We start from the raw sequence: 12,373 nt of genomic DNA, 5'->3' as shown, positions 1-12,373 counted from the left end.
GGTGTTTCTGTATCTCTATTATGTTGGTGCGGCTTCGGAACTTTTAAATATCTCGATACATCTCGAAAACTACGCTTCTGATCAAAAAATATCATAGAACCTAAATTGTAGGAAACATAATTCTCTACAAAAAAGGTCTCTTAACATTTTGCCATAGCTCGCTTCGTTTCCGAGATATTTGCAGATATATCTCAAGGGAAGGGGCCTGACGGACATATTTCGAGATATTTCTTCTTCTTGTTATTCTTCTTCTGCACAGCTAAGCTGGAAGTGGCATTTACAGCTCGCAATAGTGCAGAGTTATCTCAAAGAAAGGGGCCACGGTGTTTCTGTATCTCTATTATGTTGGTGCGGCTTCGGAACTTTTAAATATCTTGATATATCTCGAGAACCACGCATCTGATCAAAAAATATTATACAAGATAAAAAGTAGGAAACTTAATTCTCTACAAAAAAGGTCTCTTAACATTTTGCCATAGCTCGCTTCGTTTCCGAGATATTTGCAGATTTATCTCAAGGGAAGGGGCCTGACGGACATATTTCGAGATATTTCTTCTTCTTGTTGTTTTTCTTCTGCGCAGCTAAGCTGGAAGTGGCATTTGCAGCTCGCAATAGTGCAGAGATATCTCAAAGAAAGGGGCCACGCTGTTTCTGTATCTCTATTATGTTGGTGCGGCTTCGGAACTTTTAAATATCTTGATATATCTCGAGAACTACGCATCTGATCAAAAAATATCATAGAAGATAAAAAGTAGGAAACTTAATTCTCTACAAAAAAGGTCTCTTAACATTTTGCCATAGCTCGCTTCGATTCCGAGATATTTGCAGATTTATCTCAAGGGAAGGGGCCTGACGGACATATTTCGAGATATTTCTTCTTCTTGTTCTTCTTCTGCACAGCTAAGCTGGAAGTGGCATTTGCGGCTCGCACTAGTGCAGAGTTATCTCAAAGAAAGGGGCCACGGTGTTTCTGTATCCCTATTATGTTGGTGCGGCTTCGGAACTTTTAAATATCTCGATATATCTCGAAAACTACGCTTCTGATCAAAAAATATCATAGAACATAAATTGTAGGAAACATAATCCTCTACAAAATACGTCTCTTAACATTTTGCCATAGCTCGCTTCGTTTCCGAGATATTTGCCGATTCAGCTCAAAGGAACTGGCCTGACGGACATATTTCGAGATATTTCTTCTTCTTGTTGTTCTTCCTCTGCACAGCTAAGCTGGAAGTGGCATTTGCAGCTCGCAATAGTGCAGAGTTATCTCAACGAAAGGGGCCACGGTGTTTCTGTATCTCTATTATGTTGGTGCGGCTTCGGAACTTTTAAATATCTCGATATATCTCGAAAACTACGCTTCTGATCAAAAAATATCATAGAACATAAATTGTAGGAAACATAATTCTCTACAAAAAACGTCTCTTAACATTTTGCCATAGCTCGCTTCGTTTCCGAGATATTTGCCGATTCAGCCCAAAGGAACTGGCCTGACGGACATATTTCGAGATATTTCTTCTTCTTGTTGTTCTTCTTCTGCACAGCTAAACTGGAAGTGGCATTTCCAGCTCGCAATAGTGCAGAGTTATCTCAAAGAGAGGGGCCACGGTGTTTCTGTATCTCTATTATGTTGGTGCGGCTTCGGAACTTTTAAATATCTTGATATATCTCGAGAACTACGCATCTGATCAAAAAATATCGTAGAACATAAAAAGTAGGAAACTTAATTCTCTACTAAAAAGGTCTCTTAACATTTTGCCATAGCTCGCTTCGTTTCCGAGATATTTGCAGATTTATCTCAAGGGAAGGGGCCTGACGGACATATTTCGAGATATTTCTTCTTCTTGTTGTTCTTCTTCTGCACAGCTAAGCTGGAAGTGGCATTTGCGGCTCGCACTAGTGCAGAGTTATCTCAAAGAAAGGGGCCACGGTGTTTCTGTATCTCTATTATGTTGGTGCGGCTTCGGAACTTTTAAATATCTCGATATATCTCGAAAACTACGCTTCTGATCAAAAAATATCATAGAACATAAATTGTAGGAAACATAATTCTCTACAAAAAAGGTCTCTTAACATTTTGCCATAGCTCGCTTCGTTTCCGAGATATTTGCAGATTTATCTCAAGGGAAGGGGCCTGACGGACATATTTCGAGATATTTCTTCTTCTTGTTGTTCTTCTTCTGCACAGCTATGCTGGAAGTGGCATTTGCGGCTCGCACTAGTGCAGAGTTATCTCAAAGAAAGGGGCCACGGTGTTTCTGTATCTCTATTATGTTGGTGCGGCTTCGGAACTTTTAAATATCTCGATATATCTCGAAAACTACGCTTCGGATCAAAAAATATCATAGAACATAAATTGTAGGAAACATAATTCTCTACAAAAAAGGTCTCTTAACATTTTGTCATAGCTCGCTTCGTTTCCGAGATATTTGCAGATATATCTCAAGGGAAGGGGCCTGACGGACATATTTCGAGATATTTCTTCTTCTTGTTGTTCTTCTTCTGCACAGCTAAGCTGGAAGTGGCATTTACAGCTCGCAATAGTGCAGAGTTATCTCAAAGAAAGGGGCCACGGTGTTTCTGTATCTCTATTATGTTGGTGCGGCTTCGGAACTTTTAAATATCTTGATATATCTCGAGAACTACGCATCTGATCAAAAAATATCATAGAACATAAAAAGTAGGAAAGTTAATTCTCTACAAAAGAGGTCTCTTAACATTTTGCCATAGCTCGCTTCGTTTCCGAGATATTTGCAGATTTATCTCAAGGGAAGGGGCCTAACGGACATATTTCGAGATATTTCTTCTTCTTGTTGTTCTTCTTCTGCACAGCTAAACTGGAAGTGGCATTTCCAGCTCGCAATAGTAGAGAGTTATCTCAAAGAGAGGGGCCACGGTGTTTCTGTATCTCTATTATGTTGGTGCGGCTTCGGAACTTTTAAATATCTTGATATATCTCGAGAACTACGCATCTGATCAAAAAATATCATAGAACATAAAAAGTAGGAAACTTAATTCTCTACAAAAAAGGTCTCTTAACATTTTGCCATAGCTCGCTTCGTTTCCGAGATATTTGCAGATTTATCTCAAGGGAAGGGGCCTGACGGACATATTTCGAGATATTTCTTCTGCGCAGCTAAGCTGGAAGTGGCATTTGCAGCTCGCAATAGTGCAGAGATATCTCAAAGAAAGGGGCCACGCTGTTTCTGTATCTCTATTATGTTGGTGCGGCTTCGGAACTTTTAAATATCTTGATATATCTCGAGAGCTACGCGTCTGATCAAAAAATATCATAGGACATAAAAAGTAGGAAACATAATTCTCTACAAAAAAGGTCTCTTAACATTTTGCCATAGCTCGCTTCGTTTCCGAGATATTTGCAGATTTATCTCAAGGGAAGGGGCCTGACGGACATATTTCGAGATATTTCTTCTTCTTGTTCTTCTTCTTCTGCACAGCTAAGCTGGAAGTGGCATTTGCGGCTCGCACTAGTGCAGAGTTATCTCAAAGAAAGGGGCCACGGTGTTTCTGTATCTCTATTATGTTGGTGCGGCTTCGGAACTTTTAAATATCTTGATATATCTCGAGAACTACGCATCTGATCAAAAAATATCATAGAACATAAAAAGTAGGAAACTTAATTCTCTACAAAAAAGGTCTCTTAACATTTTGCCATAGCTCGCTTCGTTTCCGAGATATTTGCAGATTCAGCTCAAAGGAACTGGCCTGACGGACATATTTCGAGATATTTCTTCTTCTTGTTGTTCTTCTTCTGCACAGCTAAGCTGGAAGTGGCATTTGCGGCTCGCACTAGTGCAGAGTTATCTCAAAGAAAGGGGCCACGGTGTTTCTGTATCTCTATTATGTTGGTGCGGCTTCGGAACTTTTAAATATCTCGATACATCTCGAAAACTACGCTTCTGATCAAAAAATATCATAGAACCTAAATTGTAGGAAACATAATTCTCTACAAAAAAGGTCTCTTAACATTTTGCCATAGCTCGCTTCGTTTCCGAGATATTTGCAGATATATCTCAAGGGAAGGGGCCTGACGGACATATTTCGAGATATTTCTTCTTCTTGTTATTCTTCTTCTGCACAGCTAAGCTGGAAGTGGCATTTACAGCTCGCAATAGTGCAGAGTTATCTCAAAGAAAGGGGCCACGGTGTTTCTGTATCTCTATTATGTTGGTGCGGCTTCGGAACTTTTAAATATCTTGATATATCTCGAGAACCACGCATCTGATCAAAAAATATTATACAAGATAAAAAGTAGGAAACTTAATTCTCTACAAAAAAGGTCTCTTAACATTTTGCCATAGCTCGCTTCGTTTCCGAGATATTTGCAGATTTATCTCAAGGGAAGGGGCCTGACGGACATATTGCGAGATATTTCTTCTTCTTGTTGTTCTTCCTCTGCACAGCTAAGCTGGAAGTGGCATTTGCAGCTCGCAATAGTGCAGAGTTATCTCAAAGAAAGGGGCCACGGTGTTTCTGTATCTCTATTATGTTGGTGCGGCTTCGGAACTTTTAAATATCTCGATACATCTCGAAAACTACGCTTCTGATCAAAAAATATCATAGAACATAAATTGTAGGAAACATAATTCTCTACAAAAAACGTCTCTTAACATTTTGCCATAGCTCGCTTCGTTTCCGAGATATTTGCAGATTCAGCTCAAAGGAACTGGCCTGACGGACATATTTCGAGATATTTCTTCTTCTTGTTGTTCTTCCTCTGCACGGCTAAGCTGCAAGTGGCATTTGCAGCTCGCAATAGTGCAGAGTTATCTCAAAGAAAGGGGCCACGGTGTTTCTGTATCCCTATTATGTTGGTGCGGCTTCGGAACTTTTAAATATCTTGATATATCTCGAGAACTACGCATCTGATCAAAAAATATCATAGAAAATAAAAAGTAGGAAACTTAATTCTCTACAAAAAAGGTCTCTTAACATTTTGCCATAGCTCGCTTCATTTCCGAGATATGTGCAGATTTATCTCAAGGGAAGGGGCCTGACGGACATATTTCGAGATATTTCTTCTTCTTGTTGTTCTTCTTCTGCACAGCTACGCTGGAAGTGGCATTTGCGGCTCGCACTAGTGCAGAGTTATCTCAACGAAAGGGGCCACGGTGTTTCTGTATCTCTATTATGTTGGTGCGGCTTCGGAACTTTTAAATATCTCGATATATCTCGAAAACTACGCTTCTGATCAAAAAATATCAGAGAACATAAATTGTAGGAAACATAATTCTCTACAAAAAAGGTCTCTTAACATTTTGCCATAGCTCAATTCGTTTCCGAGATATTTGCAGATATATCTCAAGGGAAGGGGCCTGACGGACATATTTCGAGATATTTCTTCTTCTTGTTGTTCTTCTTCTGCACAGCTAAGCTGGAAGTGGCATTTGCGGCTCGCACTAGTGCAGAGTTATCTCAAAGAAAGGGGCCACGGTGTTTCTGTATCTCTATTATGTTGGTGCGGCTTCGGAACTTTTAAATATCTCGATATATCTCGAAAACTACGCTTCTGATCAAAAAATATCATAGAACATAAATTGTAGGAAACATAATTCTCTACAAAAAAGGTCTCTTAACATTTTGCCATAGCTCGCTTCGTTTCCGAGATATTTGCAGATGTATCTCAAGGGAAGGGGCCTGACGGACATATTTCGAGATATTCCTTCTTCTTGTTGTTCTTCTTCTGCACAGCTAAGCTGGAAGTGGCATTTACAGCTCGCAATAGTGCGGAGTTATCTCAAAGAAAGGGGCCACGGTGTTTCTGTATCTCTATTATGTTGGTGCGGCTTCGGAACTTTTAAATATCTCGATATATCTCGAAAACTACGCTTCTGATCAAAAAATATCATAGAACATAAATTGTAGGAAACATAATTCTCTACAAAAAAGGTCTCTTAACATTTTGTCATAGCTCGCTTCGTTTCCGAGATATTTGCAGATATATCTCAAGGGAAGGGGCCTGACGGACATATTTCGAGATATTTCTTCTTCTTGTTGTTCTTCTTCTGCACAGCTAAGCTGGAAGTGGCATTTACAGCTCGCAATAGTGCAGAGTTATCTCAAAGAAAGGGGCCACGGTGTTTCTGTATCTCTATTATGTTGGTGCGGCTTCGGAACTTTTAAATATCTCGATATATCTCGAAAACTACGCTTCTGATCAAAAAATATCATAGAACATAAATTGTAGGAAACATAATTCTCTACAAAAAACGTCTCTTAACATTTTGTCATAGCTCGCTTCGTTTCCGAGATATTTGCAGATATATCTCAAGGGAAGGGGCCTGACGGACATATTTCGAGATATTTCTTCTTCTTGTTGTTCTTCTTCTGCACAGCTAAGCTGGAAGTGGCATTTACAGCTCGCAATAGTGCCGAGTTATCTCAAAGAAAGGGGCCACGGTGTTTCTGTATCTCTATTATGTTGGTGCGGCTTCGGAACTTTTAAATATCTTGATATATCTCGAGAACTACGCATCTGATCAAAAAATATCATAGAACATAAAAAGTAGGAAACTTAATTCTCTACAAAAGAGGTCTCTTAACATTTTGCCATAGCTCGCTTCGTTTCCGAGATATTTGCAGATTTATCTCAAGGGAAGGGGCCTAACGGACATATTTCGAGATATTTCTTCTTCTTGTTGTTCTTCTTCTGCACAGCTAAACTGGAAGTGGCATTTCCAGCTCGCAATAGTGCAGAGTTATCTCAAAGAGAGGGGCCACGGTGTTTCTGTATCTCTATTATGTTGGTGCGGCTTCGGAACTTTTAAATATCTTGATATATCTCGAGAACTACGCATCTGATCAAAAAATATCATAGAACATAAAAAGTAGGAAACTTAATTCTCTACAAAAAAGGTCTCTTAACATTTTGCCATAGCTCGCTTCGTTTCCGAGATATTTGCAGATTTATCTCAAGGGAAGGGGCCTAACGGACATATTTCGAGATATTTCTTCTTCTTGTTGTTCTTCTTCTGCACAGCTAAGCTGGAAGTGGCATTTGCGGCTCGCACTAGTGCGGAGTTATCTCAAAGAAAGGGGCCACGGTGTTTCTGTATCTCTATTATGTTGGTGCGGTTTCGGAACTTTTAAATATCTTGATATATCTCGAGAACTACGCATCTGATCAAAAAATATCATAGAACATAAAAAGTAGGAAACTTAATTCTCTACAAATAAGGTCTCTTAACATTTTGCCATAGCTCGCTTCGTTTCCGAGATATTTGCAGATTTATCTCAAGGGAAGGGGCCTGACGGACATATTTCGAGATATTTCTTCTTCTTGTTGTTTTTCTTCTGCGCAGCTAAGCTGGAAGTGGCATTTGCAGCTCGCAATAGTGCAGAGATATCTCAAAGAAAGGGGCCACGCTGTTTCTGTATCTCTATTATGTTGGTGCGGCTTCGGAACTTTTAAATATCTTGATATATCTCGAGAGCTACGCGTCTGATCAAAAAATATCATAGGACATAAAAAGTAGGAAACATAATTCTCTACAAAAAAGGTCTCTTAACATTTTGCCATAGCTCGCTTCGTTTCCGAGATATTTGCAGATTTATCTCAAGGGAAGGGGCCTGACGGACATATTTCGAGATATTTCTTCTTCTTGTTGTTCTTCTTCTGCACAGCTAAGCTGGAAGTGGCATTTGCGGCTCGCAGTAGTGCAGAGTTATCTCAAAGAAAGGGGCCACGGTGTTTCTGTATCTCTATTATGTTGGTGCGGCTTCGGAACTTTTAAATATCTCGATATATCTCGAAAACTACGCTTCTGATCAAAAAAATATCATACAACATAAATTGTAGGAAACATAATTCTCTACAAAAAAGGTCTCTTAACATTTTGTCATAGCTCGCTTCGTTTCCGAGATATTTGCAGATATATCTCAAGGGAAGGGGCCTGACGGACATATTTCGAGATATTTCTTCTTCTTGTTGTTCTTCTTCTGCACAGCTAAGCTGGAAGTGGCATTTACAGCTCGCAATAGTGCAGAGTTATATCAAAGAAAGGGGCCACGGTGTTTCTGTATCTCTATTATGTTGGTGCGGCTTCGGAACTTTTAAATATCTTGATATATCTCGAGAACTACGCATCTGATCAAAAAATATCATAGAACATAAAAAGTAGGAAACTTAATTCTCTACAAAAGAGATCTCTTAACATTTTGCCATAGCTCGCTTCTTTTCCGAGATATTTGCAGATTTATCTCAAGGGAAGGGGCCTAACGGACATATTTCGAGATATTTCTTCTTCTTGTTGTTCTTCTTCTGCACAGCTAAACTGGAAGTGGCATTTCCAGCTCGCAATAGTGCAGAGTTATCTCAAAGAGAGGGGCCACGGTGTTTCTGTATCTCTATTATGTTGGTGCGGCTTCGGAACTTTTAAATATCTTGATATATCTCGAGAACTACGCATCTGATCAAAAAATATCATAGAAGATAAAAAGTAGGAAACTTAATTCTCTACAAAAAAGGTCTCTTAACATTTTGCCATAGCTCGCTTCGATTCCGAGATATTTGCAGATTTATCTCAAGGGAAGGGGCCTGACGGACATATTTCGAGATATTTCTTCTTCTTGTTCTTCTTCTGCACAGCTAAGCTGGAAGTGGCATTTGCGGCTCGCACTAGTGCAGAGTTATCTCAAAGAAAGGGGCCACGGTGTTTCTGTATCCCTATTATGTTGGTGCGGCTTCGGAACTTTTAAATATCTCGATATATCTCGAAAACTACGCTTCTGATCAAAAAATATCATAGAACATAAATTGTAGGAAACATAATCCTCTACAAAATACGTCTCTTAACATTTTGCCATAGCTCGCTTCGTTTCCGAGATATTTGCCGATTCAGCTCAAAGGAACTGGCCTGACGGACATATTTCGAGATATTTCTTCTTCTTGTTGTTCTTCCTCCGCACAGCTAAGCTGGAAGTGGCATTTGCAGCTCGCAATAGTGCAGAGTTATCTCAACGAAAGGGGCCACGGTGTTTCTGTGTCTCTATTATGTTGGTGCGGCTTCGGAACTTTTAAATATCTCGATATATCTCGAAAACTACGCTTCTGATCAAAAAATATCATAGAACATAAATTGTAGGAAACATAATTCTCTACAAAAAACGTCTCTTAACATTTTGCCATAGCTCGCTTCGTTTCCGAGATATTTGCCGATTCAGCCCAAAGGAACTGGCCTGACGGACATATTTCGAGATATTTCTTCTTCTTGTTGTTCTTCTTCTGCACAGCTAAACTGGAAGTGGCATTTCCAGCTCGCAATAGTGCAGAGTTATCTCAAAGAGAGGGGCCACGGTGTTTCTGTATCTCTATTATGTTGGTGCGGCTTCGGAACTTTTAAATATCTTGATATATCTCGAGAACTACGCATCTGATCAAAAAATATCGTAGAACATAAAAAGTAGGAAACTTAATTCTCTACTAAAAAGGTCTCTTAACATTTTGCCATAGCTCGCTTCGTTTCCGAGATATTTGCAGATTTATCTCAAGGGAAGGGGCCTGACGGACATATTTCGAGATATTTCTTCTTCTTGTTGTTCTTCTTCTGCACAGCTAAGCTGGAAGTGGCATTTGCGGCTCGCACTAGTGCAGAGTTATCTCAAAGAAAGGGGCCACGGTGTTTCTGTATCTCTATTATGTTGGTGCGGCTTCGGAACTTTTAAATATCTCGATATATCTCGAAAACTACGCTTCTGATCAAAAAATATCATAGAACATAAATTGTAGGAAACATAATTCCCTACAAAAAACGTCTCTTAAGATTTTGCCATAGCTCGCTTCGTTTCCGAGATATTTGCAGATTCAGCTCAAAGGAACGGGCCTGACGGACATATTTCGAGATACTTCTTCTTCTTGTTGTTCTTCCTCTGCACAGCTAAGCTGGAAGTGGCATTTGCAGCTCGCAATAGTGCAGAGTTATCTCAAAGAAAGGGGCCACGGTGTTTCTGTATCTCTATTATGTTGGTGCGGCTTCGGAACTTTTAAATATCTCGATATATCTCGAAAACTACGCTTCTGATCAAAAAATATCATAGAACATAAATTGTAGGAAACATAATTTGCTACAAAAAAGGTCTCTCAACATTTTGCCATAGCTCGCTTCGTTTCCGAGATATTTGCAGATATATCTCAAGGGCAGTGGCCTGACGGACATATTTCGAGATATTTCTTCTTCTTGTTGTTCTTCTTCTGCACAGCTAAGCTGGAAGTGGCATTTACAGCTCGCAATAGTGCAGAGTTATCTCAAAGAAAGGGGCCACGGTGTTTCTGTATCTCTATTATGTTGGTGCGGCTTCGGAACTTTTAAATATCTTGATATATCTCGAGAACTACGCATCTGATCAAAAAATATCATAGAACATAAAAAGTAGGAAACTTAATTCTCTACAAAAAAGGTCGCTTAACATTTTGCCATAGCTCGCTTCGTTTCCGAGATATTTGCAGATTTATCTCAAGGGAAGGGGCCTGACGGACATATTTCTAGATATTTCTTCTTCTTCTTGTTCTTCTTCTGCACAGCTAAGCTGGAAGTGGCATTTGCGGCTCGCACTATTGCAGAGTTATCTCAAAGAAAGGGGCCACGGTGTTTCTGTATCTCTATTATGTTGGTGCGGCTTCGGAACTTTTAAATATCTCGATATATCTCGAAAACTACGCTTCTGATCAAAAAATATCATAGAACATAAATTGTAGGAAACATAATTCGCTACAAAAAAGGTCTCTCAACATTTTGCCATAGCTCGCTTCGTTTCCGAGATATTTGCAGATTTATCTCAAGGGAAGGGGCCTAACGGACATATTTCGAGATATTTCTTCTTCTTGTTGTTCTTCTTCTGCACAGCTAAGCTGGAAGTGGCATTTGCGGCTCGCACTATTGCAGAGTTATCTCAAAGAAAGGGGCGACGGTGTTTCTGTATCTCTATTATGTTGGTGCGGCTTCGGAACTTTTAAATATCTTGATATATCTCGAGAACTGCGCATCTGATCAAAAAATATCATAGAACATAAAAAGTAGGAAACTTAATTCTCTACAAAAAAGGTCTCTTAACATTTTGCCATAGCTCGCTTCGTTTCCGAGATATTTGCAGATTTATCTCAAGGGAAGGGGCCTGACGGACATATTTCGAGATATTTCTTCTTCTTGTTGTTCTTCTTCTGCACAGCTAAGCTGGAAGTGGCATTAGCAGCTCGCAATAGTGCAGAGTTATCTCAAAGAGAGGGGCCACGGTTTTTCTGTATCTCTATTATGTTGGTGCGGCTTCGGAACTTTTAAATATCTTGATATATCTCGGGAACTACGCATCTGATCAAAAAATATCATAGAGCATAAAAAGTAGGAAACTTAATTCTCTACAAAAAAGGTCTCTTAACATTTTGCCATAGCTCGCTTCGTTTCCGAGATATTTGCAGATTCATCTCAAGGGAAGGGGTCTGACGGACATATTTCGAGATATTTCTTCTTCTTGTTGTTCTTCTTCTGCACAGCTAAGCTGGAAGTGGCATTTGCAGCTCGCAATAGTGCAGAGTTATCTCAAAGAGAAGGGCCACGGTGTTTCTGTATCTCTATTATGTTGGTGCGGCTTCGGAACTTTTAAATATCTTGATATATCTCGAGAACTACGCATCTGATCAAAAAATATCATAGAAGATAAAAAGTAAGAAACTTAATTCTCTACAAAAAAGGTCTCTTAACATTTTGCCATAGCTCGCTTCGTTTCCGAGATATTTGCATATTTATCTCAAGGGAAGGGGCCTGACGGACATATTTCGAGATATTTCTCCTTCTTGTTGTTCTTCTTCTGCACAGCTAAGCTGGAAGTGGCATTTGCGGCTCGCACTAGTGCAGAGTTATCTCAAAGAAAGGGGCCACGGTGTTTCTGTATCTCTATTATGTTGGTGCGGCTTCGGAACTTTTAAATATCTTGATATATATCGAGAACTACGCATCTGATCAAAAAATATCATAGAACATGAAAAGTAGGAAACTTAATTCTCTACAAAAAAGGTCTCTTAACATTTTGCCATAGCTCGCTTCGTTTCCGAGATATTTGCAGATTTATCTCAAGGGAAGGGGCCTGACGGACATATTTCGAGATATTTCTTCTTCTTGTTGTTCTTCTTCTGCACAGCTAAGCTGGAAGTGGCATTTGCGGCTCGCACTATTGCAGAGTTATCTCAAAGAAAGGGGCCACGGTGTTTCTGTATCTCTATTATGTTGGTGCGGCTTCGGAACTTTTAAATATCTCGATATATCTCGAAAACTACGCTTCTGAACAAAAAATATCATAGAACATAAATTGTAGGAAACATAATTCTCTACAAAAAAGGTCTCTCAACATTTTGCCATAGCTC

This window comes from Osmia lignaria, unplaced genomic scaffold (genome assembly GCF_051020975.1).
Source record: "Osmia lignaria lignaria isolate PbOS001 unplaced genomic scaffold, iyOsmLign1 scaffold0011, whole genome shotgun sequence".
Taxonomy (NCBI): domain Eukaryota; kingdom Metazoa; phylum Arthropoda; class Insecta; order Hymenoptera; family Megachilidae; genus Osmia; species Osmia lignaria.
This window is presented reverse-complemented; position numbering follows the sequence as displayed.